Genomic DNA, 16,544 nt, shown 5'->3' on the forward strand with positions numbered 1-16,544 from the left:
TAAATATTTCGATATAGCTGTCGCTAAAAAGTTGTTCTTTAACATATTGATCTCGTGAACTTGTTATTTTGTTCGAGTCTTTTTTAATAAATGAGCTAGAAGCTTGACCCATATACAGGTAACTAGTTTCATTAGACAAGTGAAGGTGAAATCTTTATGCGCATAACTGAAATAAACTTGCTATAAATGATAAACCTATCCAAAATAAATACTAATACTACTTTAAAATAAGTTTTTACGTGTTCTGTGGTTTCATTCCAAATTATTGAGTCACACATTTCCAATACGTCTCGGGGTTTGTTTTTGTTTATAATTACGTAACCGGCCATCCCCCGATCACGCGTGACCTAGATCCAGTGATCAGTGGCCATACACTAAACAGGCATTGCCATTCTAAATCTATTTTGCAAACTCACCTATGTACGGATAATTGTTTTTTTTTTTTAAGTCAAATCGGATCTTTCAAATTATTTCATCTTATCTATGTTGGTCATGTTGGTGATATACTTATTATTGTGGCCGAAATTACAAGAGATCCATTGCGTGTGAACCAGCGACCTGCGTTCGTAAACAAAACATCTTTTCGTCGTTTAATGTTGAAACATACACTATATTAAATTTAAAAAAAAAGTTAGCAAAAAATAAATCAGTTTTTAACTGCATTTAACTGCGTTTCACATATACCCGGGTTTTGTGTTTGTTTACAATTATGTAACCTAATTATGTAGCCGAGGAAGCAGCTATTAGTGCTCACACACAAAACATTGTCGTTCTATATTCATTTTGCTGACACAATGATTTACGGAAAATTATTTTTTAAATCATACCGGATCATTCAATTAAATCATTTACTCTTATCTTAATTTAATTTAAATCCAAAACATTTTATTAAGGACGTATAAAGGTCCCCGATTTCATGATTCCTAATCTTTAAACTGCATACATGTATTTAATAAACGATTTATTTCTCAATTATGTGTTATGTGTTTAATTTCGGAGATTCATTGCGTGTGGTTAATTCTGCAGATAATTCTAACTTGACACACAAGGTTTGTAGACAAAGAATTCAAAAGAGATATATTTTGAAAACAATAAGACGCATTGCTAAACACTTTTACATTATTTTCTTTTTAAAATGGCTATCTTTATGATTACACCAACTTTTAACATGCTATGTGAAAACTCTGTCGACTATAGTTTTGTAACTACAGTCCCGTACGAAACTCTTAACCGTTTTCCGCCTGGAGTCCGGGCGGACTGAGACGGATTCCGGTTAAGTGCTAGGTGGACTAAGCCGTACTAAAGGCGGACATGGAAAACGTCTTAGCTTTAACCGTTTTCCGCCTCATATCTTAGGTGGATTCCACCTTAAATCTGAGGCGTATTTTTGTTAGACGTTTTCCGGCTTAGCTCTTAGACGGATTCTGCATTAATCTTTAAATTATGAACAGTTTAAATTATGACCACATGTTTCATTCCTCTAGATGACCTTGTTTTCTAAAGGCACTAATGGGGGAGATATTCGAAAAAAATAGTCAAACATGGCTTTTAATCCAGTTATTAGACTTTGAATATTAGGCTTTTTATTACATTGAAGATTGCGTTTCCTAGAGGAGTAATTTTTTGCAGCCATATTGTATATCAGATATACGTTTCTAATGCGCTCCTGCTTGACCACCCTCTACAGGGGGTGGAAGTTTTCAGGCAGAGCCTCTCTTTGGATGCATTGGTCAGTTTGAATGCAGATTTTGAAAGTGATGACTGTTGGTCAATTTGGTTGATGAATCTTTATATCTTATTCAGTTTAAAAAGGAACTCAGGCAAGATGTATGCCTGTAAATTACTATTCTGAAGATGATTTGTTATGTGTTTTTGGAAAAAAGAGTGATAAAATCCAACTTTTGGTGTTATTCTTAACTAAGCTTTGAAGTGAAGCAAATTATGCTCGGTGAACATGCTGAATGGACAAAGAAGAACCTCTAAACACTGTACAGGAATACATGTAACTGTGAAAAACAATGGTAAGTTAAAATTTTTAGCGGTGTTTTTTCTTTTCTCTCTTTTTATGAATTTGTACAGCCAAAATATGTACACACCACTCTCCACCATTACTTCCGATAATTTATTCCAACTGGAATAGCACTGAGGCCCTATATTCACATTATACTCTACACTAACCCAGAATGTTAAAAAAAAGTTTGCGCATAAAATTTCAGGCGCCATTTCTTTTTGCCTAATGTAGGGTAGCCTCAACCCCCCCCCCCCCCCCTTGTTTCTTGTTTTCAATGTTATGAATATATCCTTTTAGATTAAAATATTAAATATTAAAAAGTACAAAGATAAAGGATAAAAAAAATTACTAATTCATTTGTCAATTATTAATCAACATGCACTTTTGTAAATTTTTTTTTCACTTTGCGTATGTGTTTTCCGGAAATACGATTTCCTTTTAAAATTAGCGACCTGTAGTTACTTCCAGTTTTAAAATCACGATATGATGTGTGTTAGCACTGGATTAACCAGTGGTTTATTAGTGGAATGGTGACATAGACACCCTTCTAAAAGTGTAGTTCGCTGCTCAGTTCGGATTAGGAGTCAGGTTCTGATATGTAAGTCATCATTTAAAATATTAAAATACTAATATATACATCATGTACATGGAATTCTTCTTCTTTTTTTTTTACCTTGATGAATTCTTAAAATACATTTTTGGGGTGAAATTTGAACAAGTTTTTTTAATTTATTTTTTCATCCATATTGAAGTGTACCATTCGTCATAACGTTGATGCATCTACACTATAGTTTTCCTAATTATTCAATAAGCAGCTGCAAATGTACATTTCAAAACATACATGGATATGAGTATATTCATTTAAGTTAGATCTACATATTTCATGAGCAGCTTTTGAATATACATGTAGTTTGAATGCAGATTCGTTTGTAGAATGGGGTCTTACGTTATTACCTTTTACAAATATATGAAGATTATGAAAAGTAATTGAATAAGATTAAAAACCTATTTAAGTCAAATTTAAAACTGTAGATATTAGGATTTTCTGCAGTGCAGTGTTATACATTTCAGCACTTCGAGCTTTTTAAGTCCTCGGCAATTTTGGCCGATAAAGGTAAAATGAGGACTGCGGCAACTGCAGCAAGTCAGGATGAAGGCCAGAAGTCACTGTCCATCCACCCTTAGGAGTAAACTGGCAATGTTGCTTAGACTTCTCATTTGAGAGCTTGCCGCAGATTCATGGGAAAAAGGAATGCAATCTAACACCTGTGCTTCATTTAACTGTATTGGAGGTTATGAGAGGTAAGAATACATGAAGACATCAGACGTCTGATAAATATATGAAAAATTATTCTTGTATTTTGTAAGTTTTAGTGTTGAGAGAAATTAGACAAGACTGTTTGCATCCTGATCTGTAATACAGAATAGAATGCCATAAAAGAGTCATTTTATTGAAAAATGTTAAAGAGTTGTTTTAAAACGAGAAATTCATCTCAGTTTGTATTTTCTTTATAGACTTCAACATGTGGTGACCGTGTGTGAAGAATGGCAAAGGATTTAAAGCTTGAATCATGGAAAAGATAAGTTATTCCAGATAACTTAGGAAGAAGAACAATAAAAATGACACACTCTTTCCCTGCAGACAGAAAGAATTTTGTGAAAATAATCAACCAGTGGTAAATTAACAGCTAATTGTTTTGTTGAATTGACTTTTAAACATCGGTTTTGTCTTTCTTTTTTTATTTGTTAATTCAACTGTGACAGTCACATTATTATGTAGATGTATGAAGAAAAATCAAGTTTTGGTACAATATTTTTTATCTTTTTATTTCATGTGAATTTAAGGCAAGGCATAACATTTTCAAATGTAAAATTTTTTTAGTCATTGAATTTTAAAGAACTTGTAAATAAATGATTTATAATTTGTATAATTTCATTTTTTTTAATTGTTAAGTTTGTAAAAGTCTGAAACAACAATAGCTGATGTACACAGTGATAGGCAGATTATGTAACCATTAATGCAAAATCCCTCTAACCATTAAGGCGGAATACGCCTTGCTAGTAAGGCGGAATAGGCCTATCTTAAGTAAGGCGGAATACGCCTTGCTAGTAAGGCGGAATACGCCTATCCTAAGTAAGGCGGAATACGCCTTGCCATTAATGCGGAATACGCCTTGCAGGTAAGGCGGAATATGCCTTGAAAGTAATCCATATTAGGAAAGGCGGAATACGCCTTAACTCATTTAAATATTTCGAGCCCTATTCCGCCCTGATTCCACCCGGACTCCGTCTAATAGTCTTATTAAGTTCTTTATAGATAAAGGCGGATTCCGTCTTTTGATTTCCGCCTAAGGTCAGGGCGTAAATTTTCGTACAGGGTATATGACAAGTACATGTGCTTTTTATTAAACACCGAATTTTCCATTAACGCCCACAAAATCTACCTAGCTTAAGATCGATAACATACCGCCCGACAATCATACAAAAATAAAACAATAGCTGCTGATTTGATTGACAGGCCAGCAACCTGCGCTACCTGATACTGTAGTCTGAGTTTGCATGTTTTGAAAGCAATTACACGTAACTGGTCACGCGTCAAACGCTTTCATGTACCGCTTGAAAAGTCGCTTTGTATACACTCTGGTAAAAACTTATATCTTATGTTTCACAAAATAATTGAGAGAAGAAGAATTAAACTTTGAGTTCATTATTTTTATTTTCACTGCTGTTTTGTACACTGTACTTGTACGCGACATGTCGTCCAAGATAACTGTAACAGCTTTCCGAAGAAAAAAAAACTGGCGGCTATTCGAGCCCCTTTTCGCCTTCAATGTCCTCTTCAAAACACACCTGTTTACAGAGAAGAGATCATAATATTCAATAAAATATTTCATATTATATGTAATCTGATTTTGTATGTACAAGTGTCTGAAAGGCTATATTGTGCTGAATTTTTTAAAATACATGTTTTATGTAATACATATTTTTTAGCATACGATAAAATATCGCCAACACTATAAGCTTAATTATTTCTAATGTCCAGAACTGTGTAACGTAAATGCCATGCATTTAAGAAGTATGTTAACTTTTTATAATTTAATTACACTTGCACGCGCGGTTCAAAAAAAAAAAAAAAAAAAAAAAAAAAAAAAAAAAACAAGGAGTACATATACATGGACTTGAATATAACAAACTTATTAGCACACATCTAATGATGAAAATAAAAATAATTGATAATACACTTTTACAACTTCATTTCAATGATGAGTTATTCTAAAACTTTACTTCAAATGTCAGAAAGGCCAGCACAGCCAAACTACTCTTAATTGTCTCTGTTTTAATTACAATGTCAATCACAATAATTTTTTTCTTTAGATCCCTTCATTTCTTATTTGTACATAGTTACATGAAATCCATGCACGGCGCTACACTTGTCAATCAAAATTGTAAACTTCTGGTGCCACGGAAGCATTTCCCCTGTGGTGTAAAATATTCTTTAGGTCAATTCTAATTTTATGCTTTTATAGATACAGTGTAATATTTCGAAACAACGTTTTAATTAAGGCTGAAGATGCATGCTGTGAATTTATCAAACCTGCAGTCCTAATTGACGATCCGTTCTTACATGTATATTATAATTAATCAGAGAGTCCAGTATTTGTGACAAATTTTGATTGAGATTTCACTTTCCCTTTAGGATAAAACGATTCATTAAATAGATTATGCATATGAGATGGATATCTGTACTAAATATAAATGTATACTTTTCACTTTGTAACAAGAATCTGTCATTGACATGCAATTAAAAGTGAAGAGTTTAGGTAAAAGACTTTGACAAATGACAAGTTATTCCTTCTTAGTCACTATATAACTTAAAGCTATATGGTCTTGCCCCCCCCCCCCCCCCCCCCGCAATTATGTTTTTGTTTTTTATTTTTTTTGCTTAGATATCAAAAAAATTTGATTGTTTGTGCCCCGTCCCAGAAAAAAATGAAATTGCGTTCTGCAGGCTTAAGTCAGAACATGATTTTCATAATAATAGTACCTTTATCAAAATGTTTCTACCCCTACGATTCGTAGTTCTGGTTTCGAATACCACCACGTCGCCCGCGTGGCACAGTGGTTTGAGCGTTTGCTCTAGAGTCGCGGAGTAAGGAGTTAATCTTTATGTCGTGGGTTCGACTCCCTCTGCGGGACGTGGAGACCGGTCCTTTGCATGAGACCGTATAAACCGAGGTCCCGTGTAGCAATAAATGCTGGGACGAAAACAATCCCTCACTGCTCAATGGCCTTGAGTGTCGAGTATAGGTCTGAGTTTGCAGCCCTCCACCGGCAAGTGGTGGCGTTTCCATATGAGTGAAAAATCTCGAGAGGGACGTTAAACAACACACAAACAAACAAACTATTCCACTACGGGATGTGGAGACTGGTCCTTCGGATGAGACCGTATAAACCGAGGTCCCCTGTAGCAGTAGGTGCTGGGATGAAAAAAATCCCTCACTGCTCAATGGCCTTGAGTGTCGAATTTACAGCCCTCCACCGGCAAGTGGTGGTTTTTCCATATGAGTGAAAAATCTCGACGGGTACGTTAACACACAAACAAACAAACAATTTCACTACAGAACGTGGAGTATGGTCCTTCGGATGAGGCCGTATAAACCGAGGTCCCGTTTAGCAGTAGGTGCCGGCATGAAAAAAATCCCCCACTGCTCAATGGCCTTGAGTGTCGAGTATAGGTCTGAATTTGCAGCCCTCCACTGGCAAATGCTGGCAGCTCAAGGGACATAAAACAACAAACAGACAATCAAACAAACATTTTTGTGTCGCCTGCAGAGCAGAGCAGCACTTAGCGATCAATTTACCTGGCGTCTGACCTTGACCTTTGACCTATTTTGTTAAATATACTGCGGAGGGTTAAATTTAACTTATGTCTTTTGAAATTACAGAGGCAGGGTTTAATAATTACAGTTATACATGTTTATGATCTCATGACAATGTATTTTGACACTGTATGAAATAAAGAAACCACAAAAACTGAAATTTAAGTACTATGAAAGTACAACGGGATCGGTATTCCAAAATGGATGGTGTAGACTGACAATTGCTGATATGATAGACTGAAGCCTCTTTCGAATGATTGTTGAAATCACGTACTTAAATAATTTATATATAATTATTTATAATAAATTTATTCAAATTTCATTAATATCTATTTTAGCTTTCAGGGGTTAAGGATTTGCACTTCTATTTGATTGTTAGATTCTATCGCAGTCTTACTATCCCTGGATTGTTTTGTTTTTGTTTTTTTTGGCATGAACTATATTCAATGCCGTAGCAAATAAATAGCTGATAACTTTTAGACTTAGTTACATCTTTAATGAAGCTAAAAGCAGGCGACACATGCGTTCCTAGGAACACTCTAGTTCTGTAAGAAATCAGCAAAGACAATTAAGCAGAGATTTTGATGAATAAAATGGGTTTTTTAAACCTTTTTTTTTGTAACGCTGACCATATATACATGTATGGTTTGCGTTATAAAACATGATGTGATTGGGTAACGTAATGCACCTTGTACACGTACTCAAAGATGCTGACGTTTTTCAATATCGAAATTGGACATAAAACATATATACAATAAAATTTGAAGCCAGCGAGTTAAAAGTAATAAATTACAACTATATGGAAACGAAATGAAAAAAACATGTGTAAACTTGTCAAGTTGGAAACACTCAGAATGGGTATTGTTGGTATCATACAGACTGTGTCATGGCCTTGACTCAAGTTCAACGTCACTAAGAACAAGATGCTTTTACTGGATGTGTGGTCTGAAAGAACATGTGTTAACTTGTCAAGTCGGTAACACAGATAGGTTTGCGTCATAACCAGAGTGTGTCATGACTTGACGCAAGGTCATCTGGACAAGTTCAAGGTCACGAAATAGAAAGTGTACATTATTTTATTGTCTTTCTACTGGCGAAGCATTGCAAGTTGATAGTCCCTTAAAAGATTATTTATCATCTTGAATATGGCATGACCTTGACTCAAGGTCACTGCTCCAACGGAAGACCTATTCGTTGCTCTGCAACGAGCTCGGCTCTAGTTCGATTAACGATTGTAAAGTGAAGATATTATCTATTGTAGAATAATTTGATCTGAAACCCCCTTGATTTTCATTCAGTATCTCATATTGTTCAGCATAGTTATTTAATCGCTTAGCTAAGATAGATGTAAATAATTTACCCATACAGCTTAATAAAGTAATAGGTCTATAGTTTTCAGGGGCTTTGTCGTCCCCCTTATTTTTATAAATAGGCAAAATATTACCAACAATCCAAGCTTCAGGTAAAACCGCTGAGTTAAAAACAATATTAAATAACATAACATATATAGGTAACATAAGACTAGCGGAAGATTTTATGTATTCGTTAAAAATTTCATCACTACCAGCACTTTTGTTATTTTTAATACTTGCTATTGCTTGTTTTATCTCATCTTCAGTTATCACAGAGTCTAATTCTTCATGAATATGTGTACCTATATACTCATTTGATACAAATTCTTCACTGTTTACATCACCCTCGTTAATTTTTTTAAAGTATTCGTGAAATTCATATCAATATATCATATATATACATATCGATATATCAATATCACATTTTTTGTTGTTCGGCCTTTTATTTATTATTTTCCAATAACTTTTTGGATCTTTACTTCTCAGTTTACTAATTTTTTTCATTACTAAATTTCTATGTTTTTTTCATACTTTTATCCATGGTATTTTTATATTTTCGTTCATTTACACGAACTTCTTCTTTTAAGATACTTAAACCATATTTTCTAAACATTCGTTTTGATTTCCGAAATTTTTTCCATGCTATTTTACATTCTTTGTTAAACCACTCCTTTCTTTTTTGTAGTTGTTTACTGTGAATTTGTTGAGCATTGAAAACTCCAAAAGTTTTGCGCGCCGAGTTAAGCAATAGATCTGCAGTGTTTGAAAATATTTCATTTACCTGGTTTTTATCCAGATTATGAATATCAATATTACTTAAGATATTTTTTTATTTTGTCTAGATCATTCAAATTAATGTTTTGACAGAATTCTTCTGTTTTATCATTATCCCAAGATTTTATCTTTTGACGCGAAGAGTTATTTTTATTTTTCATTTTTTCACATCTGGTTTGGAAGTTATAAGTGTCATTTGAGGTATATGAATTCATACCTATTTCACAAAGAAGTGGCATATGTATATCTGAGTATAACCTACTAAAATCTAGTATAGAAAATTTAAGTACATATTTCAAAAATTCAACACTACTTATACAGTAATCAACCACACTTGATTTTGTTGTAGTAAATTTACCCTCTTCAAGTCTTCCATTCAGCAAATACATATAGTTATTTTTACAAAAATTTAATAAATTATTTCCAAAATTATTCTTTGTTTTATCTAATGATTTTTGTTTCCTAGGTATATTTATCTTTTGCAATTCAAATACATTTGAAAGACAGTCTAAACTGGGATCATCTAACTCATATTCTTGATTTGATATGTCATTTGGTTCAATAAAATCATCCTTTTCAGACGTTCTTGCATTAAAATCTCCAATTAGGCATATATGATTAAATTCACTCTGTAGATTCAAAAATTCAAGTTCAATTTCTTCAAAAGCTTCCCTTGAACTATATATAGAACTTTCTGGGGGTATGTAAACAATTCCTAAAATCAAATCTTCATCTGAATTAATTAAAAAAGAATTTAATCTTAACCAGTGAACAAACTTACAATTTGTGTGAATAATAGTTACAAAATCTTTAATGGATTTTTTGTATCCAATTACAATACCACCAGAACGTCTGTTAGAAAATACGTGTCTATTTTTAGCATCAAAGAAAAAATCAGTATGATCAATGGGTGTACTATCATCCGTTTTTGTCTCAGTAAAACACAGAATATCATAGGAAGAAATAAATGTAGAAAATTCTGGGTAATTTAAACGTCTACTTAGACCACAAACATTTAATCTTAAGATTTTAAGTTTGCAAGCATGTTCAGTAGATGAATCGAGAAAGTCGATTAAATAAGTGTCCACTAAATTGTCACGTGGTAGATTTCCTCCCAGGTTATCCTTCCTTTGACTTACTGAGCCGCATCTGTTGAATGGTCGGAATTTACGGGGATTCACTGGAGATAGGCGCGGATCTAGATTGTGTGGTGCGGTGTTTTGGTTTTCCTGTTTGTAATCTGTCAGCACAAATCGTTCGCCGTTAATATAAAGTTTATCCATAATCAGTTGCGCTCTCTTGCCCTGTCGTTTAGCTGCTTTGTAGTGCGGGTACAGTAGTTTACGGTTTTCGTTTATCTCCTTGGGAAATTGTTCGAATACACTGAATTCTGGGTCGCTTTGATCGCCCGGACCGCCTTGATCCCGAAGGGCAGTGATAACCGTAATTGCAGTTTTCCGGACTTTTTCACGGTCCTTAAAGTTTACAAATTTTGCCACAACTGCCCGAGATTTTGTCTCTTGTTTCCGGCCCATGCGGTGAACTCGATGAAACGGAATTTCATCTGTTATTCCAAGTTTATCAGTTATAAATGCTTTTAACGCTTGTTCACATTGTTCTGCACTTTCTTCTTTTGGTTCATTAATACCAAGGAATATTAAGTTGTCCCTCATGGACCTTGCTTGTAATTCATTTTGCTGTTCTTTAAGGTTTGGTCAGTTTGTTTGTAATAGTTGCCATTTGTTCTTTAAGTGCCACATTCTCTTTTTCTATATTTTCATGCATTTTTTTGGAAATCTTCATTTCTGCTACTATCTCTTTAGATGTTTTTTTCATTCTCATCTAATTTGTCACTAGTGAATGTAATGCTTTTTTCTATTTCTGACATTTTTGTTTTTAATTCGAACACATCTGTTGTGACAGTATTCATTGTCGTTTCAAATTTGCTGATTCGTGATTCAATTTGGTCCAGTTTATCTAGTTTCTGAAAAACTTTGTCAAGTGTTTTGGCTAGATTATCTATTTTACTGCCGTAATCAATTGGCTGCATTCCGCCCTGATATTGTTGTACCTGATGTACAGGGGGTATAGGTCCTACGGGTGAAAAGCTGTAATTCATTACGGGCATTTGCGACATTTGTGGAATTTGATATGTATGATTTTGATTGCTTTGCATATTCTGACTGTTCACTGGGGTTGAAAATAACTGGTGAGAGATTCTTTGTGTGTCTACATTGTCTACATTGTCTTAAGACGTACTCATAACACTTACTTTTCTTTGTTGCGCTTCACTGCTCACATCTGGGCCTTCTTTTCTTTTCTTGCCTTTCTTTGATTTATTTCCACTGGAACCACTTTCAGGTGTTTTAGGCCCCATAACACACAATTGATATCGTTAGATTAATCTCCCAAATCTTTCCAAAGTTCCAAAGTTTGTTTTATAACAAAAAAATTAGTTTAAGTCCAGAGCTCAAAAAATCGTGACTCATAGAAATATCTTATAAACAATATTTACATTTACCAATCTGATATGTACACATTTCTACCTTATATTAGCACATACCTATTTATGGAAGAAGGTGAATTCCTATTTTTAAACTGACTTCACATCAGACATGAAAATGACCTAATTAATAATATGTAAAATTATAACATATTCACAAATCCCTTCTTTACGATACATGAATTAATTAAAATGTTAACTTGCTATTGTAGCTCTTGCACATTACAAATTTTAGCAATATATATATATATATATATATATATATATATATATATATATATATATATATATATATATATATATATATATATATATATATATATATATATATATATATATATATCAAACACTCATACTTTATTTAGCAAGTTTAGATTAAAAAATGAATTAATATTTAGATTCCTCATTCATAAAGAAATTATTTAGGTGCTTATTTAAGAGTTTAATCATTTATTAAATTTACTTACAGGAATAAGGGTAATTTCCAACTCTATGAAATACATGTATGTATGTATATCTACATGTATAAGCTTCTCACCATTCAAAACCAGTTCTCAAAGTAATAAAGAAATCATGAATGTAATTCCCGCCAATTCCAGCTTAAAACCATTCAACCACACTGACCAATAGAAATCAATGTTACAATCCATAATGGAATAACCCATTTCCTACAATACCTGGTAGTCTACCTGGAATGTTACATTAAGTAAAATAGGGGTGTTTAGGTTTATAACAGACACTGAACAAAGACAACATAGAGTGTTAGTATATGCATTGCGCAGCGCTGAATGAATGAGTGAATGAATAAAATAATTAATGAAAATAATATACACATTTAATTAAAATAAATATCCTAAAAATAAAAAGTACTACTACCACATGTTAATATTCTGGCATGTTGCAGTAGGAACATGATGAAAGTCCCCTAGTAAGACTACCAGTTGGAATGTTGTCTGTTCTTAAGCTTGTGGTATGTCGAACAGTTTGTTGATGATCCTGTAGAGCATGATGATCTTACATGTAGCTCTGGCTCTGTGTAGCTGTAAGCTCTTTTATGAAAGAGCGTTTAGCATGGTTGATACGGTACTGGTGCGGCAGGTATAGCCATTCACAAACCACATATTCTAGCAGTGATGGGATCCGAAACTGGTTATGCCTATTCGAATTAAGTTGCTAAAGGATAAAAGTAATGTAAATGCGGACTTGCATTTCTAACATGTACTGTACACGATCATGTAGATGTACACGTTGACTGCGAAACATCTCAAGTAATTCAGTGGCGCAGTGGTTAGAGCGTTAAAAAAACTTTGCTCTAAAGTCGCGGAGTAAGGAGTTGATATTTATGTCGCGGATTCGAATCCACTGCGGGACATGGAGACTGGTCCTTCGGATGAGACCGTATAAACCAAGGTCCCGTGTCACAGTAGGTGCTGGGGCAAAAAAAGATCCCTCAGTGCTCAAAGACCCTAAGAGCAGAGTACAGATCTAAATTTCCAGCCCTCCACCTGCAAGTGGTGGCCTCTCAATATGAGTGAAAAATTCTCGAAGGGACGTTAAACAACATAAAGGTGAAGATAACGAATAATGATTCATATCAAAAAAACCATAAACAAAACAAATCTATGAAGAGGGCATAAAACAAAGACCCTTGAAAATTCCAAAGGTAGGATCAGGTGTCTAGGAGGAGTGAGCATCCCCTGTTGACCCGTCAAACCCGCCGTAAGCCCTATGTATTGGTAAGGTAGACGGAACATTCCGTAGTCAATTCAGTATAAAACAAAGGCCTAATAATTGGTATGAAACAAGTCAGCCAAAAAACGACCCAATAATAGATTATATTTACTAACAAGGTCATTATAACGACCATAAAATTTACGAAATGCCAACTCTAGACGAGGTTATTGAAATCCCTGTAACAGCAACTCATCAGTGCAAAGCATGCCTCGCTTTAAAAATTGATTGTACTCGGAGCAATTAAGCTGTTGAATAGCGAATAAGTTGGGAGACCTAAATACCATAAGCAGATGATAGTGGAATATTACTACATAAACAAGAGCACCGCTAAGTGGAGCATCCCCTCGCGGCAGGAACTTCACCGGTAATGGCAGTATCTCCATAGAAGAAAATAGAGAAAATGTCCTAAGAGGAACGTTAAACAAGATATAATCATCTAGTAATCGAGGGCACCTAGTCCCAGCAGGCACGCAACGTTGTTTCAACGTTGAAAGTAGGTGGAATATAGGTTGCAACGTTGAGCAACTATAGTTCAACGTTGTTTCAACGTTGAGGTTTCAACGTTGAATCCTCAACCTTTTTACAACGTTGAAACAACGTTGAAGATGCAACATATTTTCAGCGTTGAATGTTCGTCGATATTTCAACGTTGAAACAACGTTGAAGATTCAACATATTTTCAACGTTGAATCCTCAACGTTTTTACAACGTTGAAACAACGTTGAAGAAGCAACATATTTTCAACGGTGAATGTTCGTCGATATTTCAACGTTGAAACAACGTTGAAGATTCAGCATATTTTCAACGTTGAATGTTTGGTGTTACTTCAATGTTGAAGCAACTTTGAAGCTGCACCATATTTTCAACGTTGAATGTTCGTCGATATTTCAACGTCAATACAATGTTGAAGATTCAACATATTTTCAACGTTAAATATTCCCTGTTATTTTAAGGTAGAAGCGATGTTAAAAATGCAGCATATTTTCAACTTTGAATGTTCGTTAATATTTTTACGTTGAAACAACATATGCAACATATTTTCAACGTTGAAAAAGTGAGGAAAATTTAATGTTGAAACAACGGGTAATGAGCGCCTTATTTTTCAAGGTCAAAATAGTAAGAACGCTAAATCAGTGTAATTTTTTGCTATATAAATATGCATTGTTAGAACATATCATGATTATTCACGATAAATGAAATGTATTATATATGAATTAATTTATTTAAATTTTATTCAAAAGAATTGAGCTTACAGTACTGTAATAAAATGTTTAATATGAGTTAATATGAAGTATGACATCTATATTCAACTCTCCACTGTAATTGCATGTTTAAAAAAAGTTAATTTGTAAATTAATTCTGAATGCAATGTTTTGACATAAATGAAAAAGAGAAACTTTTTTGTGATTAAGATAAGCTTTTTATAAATGAATCTTTATCCAATGCTTCACTGTAATTCCATGTTACTATAGAATTAATAAAAATAATAATTTATTCGAAATTAATGTAATCGAATTAAAATTAGACTTCTGAGATCCGTGCCGTATACTAGCTCTGCGCAGAATGTATACGGAACGGATCTAAGAAGTCTGATTTTACATTAGATTGTGCTTTTGTTGCATTTATATGAAAGGAAAAAAAGGAAACTGTATTAGATATATTACTATTATCTTTCTTATCACAAAATATAAAAACATTAAAATAAACACGTTACAAAAAGGTTTAACAGTTTTCACACTAACAATTAACCCAGGTCAGTTTACATTACTTAGATCCACTCCACAAATTTATCTTCAAGGCATCAGATAAGGAGTGGTTCTAGCTTAGCTGGTCAGTTTCAGTGTCATGATAACCTTGTTACGCAATTTTCTTGCTGGGCAGCGATACAGAGAAGTTGTTTGCAGCTTATCTAGGTCAAAATTTGAATTCAACTGATGGACAAGAAGTGCGCGTCTTCTTGCTGTTCACATATTATGTATTTTACACGCCACGCACAAGGATTAAGGCTAGATTATCAACTTCTGCTCAGTAAGTATAATTTCCTTTTCATGAATTTAGAAGAAATTTTAGATTTTCTAGTATCCATACATCATTTTATTTTTGTTTTGTAAGCATATTTGTAATCTGCATGCAAAACTTTAATACTTCGCAATTACCAATGCCTTTATCCTTACAACTTATTTTGAATGGAGACAATAATCTTACTTACAACCAAAATATTGCAGTATTTAAACTTGTTCATGAATTTATTACATCTACAAAGAGATTTGCATGATATTGTTTCTCTCTCTTTTTTTTAAATTGTCAAACCAAAGACCCAGCTGCATCTATTAATGTGTTCTTATTAACTTTCACATTTATACCTGTATTATTTTTGTTAGTCATATATGTTAAACTGCAAACATATTGTATCATCAGCTCACTTATAATTAATTTTCTACTATTTATTTTGTCTTATTTTTATAAATTTCTTTTGAATATACACATGTCTATATTTATTTTTTCAATGATGTATAATATTTACTTGTAAATGTATGACATTAACCTTGTATTATGGAGAGGACTTATACAGGCAGTGCCTGTTGTCCAACCTTATTATGATTATATATAATAAAATATTGTTTAAATTAATCTGCGTGAAATGCACATCCTTAGTTCATGTATTTATGTGTTTGGTTGATATCCATTTGCACATGAAATTAACATATAGTATACAATTTAATTTCAGTTGGCCGTAAGGTTCCATCAAGCACTGGAGGCTTTGAGACGTAATTGATGCCCTGATTGGATGAGATTCATCGCCCGTGAAAATTACAAAGGAATGCAACCTTTTTAACATTTTTCTTCAGTAATATTTATTTATAATCATACTGTCACAGTTATGAATTTTAACACGAGGACAAATATAATTCTTTTCATTAATTCCAAGTATAAGAACATGTACTTTTGTCTGTTTTTTTATTATTCATGTATATTTTTATCATTTGAAATAACAAGTTATCAAATAAATGACTTTCATATCATTATCTCTTTTGTTAATAGGCTTTGCATTAGAGGATGGAGCTTCCTGTTCATTTCTTTCCAACCGACGAGTCATTTTGTGGGACTTACATGTAACTATGCGTGTGATTTAAAATCAATGGATCCGCTACGTTGTGGATCTTAAATTTAGACAGATGCATGATATGAAGAACCTGGATATGATTACTGTGACCCCCCTTTCACTAGGAAGATAAATTCTGTTAAACAGTGATTTTTGAGATTCGGTGATTGGATCCTGGATTTATCTT

This window comes from Saccostrea echinata, unplaced genomic scaffold (genome assembly GCF_033153115.1).
Source record: "Saccostrea echinata isolate AGI-Se365-2 ecotype Australia unplaced genomic scaffold, CSIRO_AGI_Sech_v1 ptg000007l, whole genome shotgun sequence".
NCBI classification, from domain to species: domain Eukaryota; kingdom Metazoa; phylum Mollusca; class Bivalvia; order Ostreida; family Ostreidae; genus Saccostrea; species Saccostrea echinata.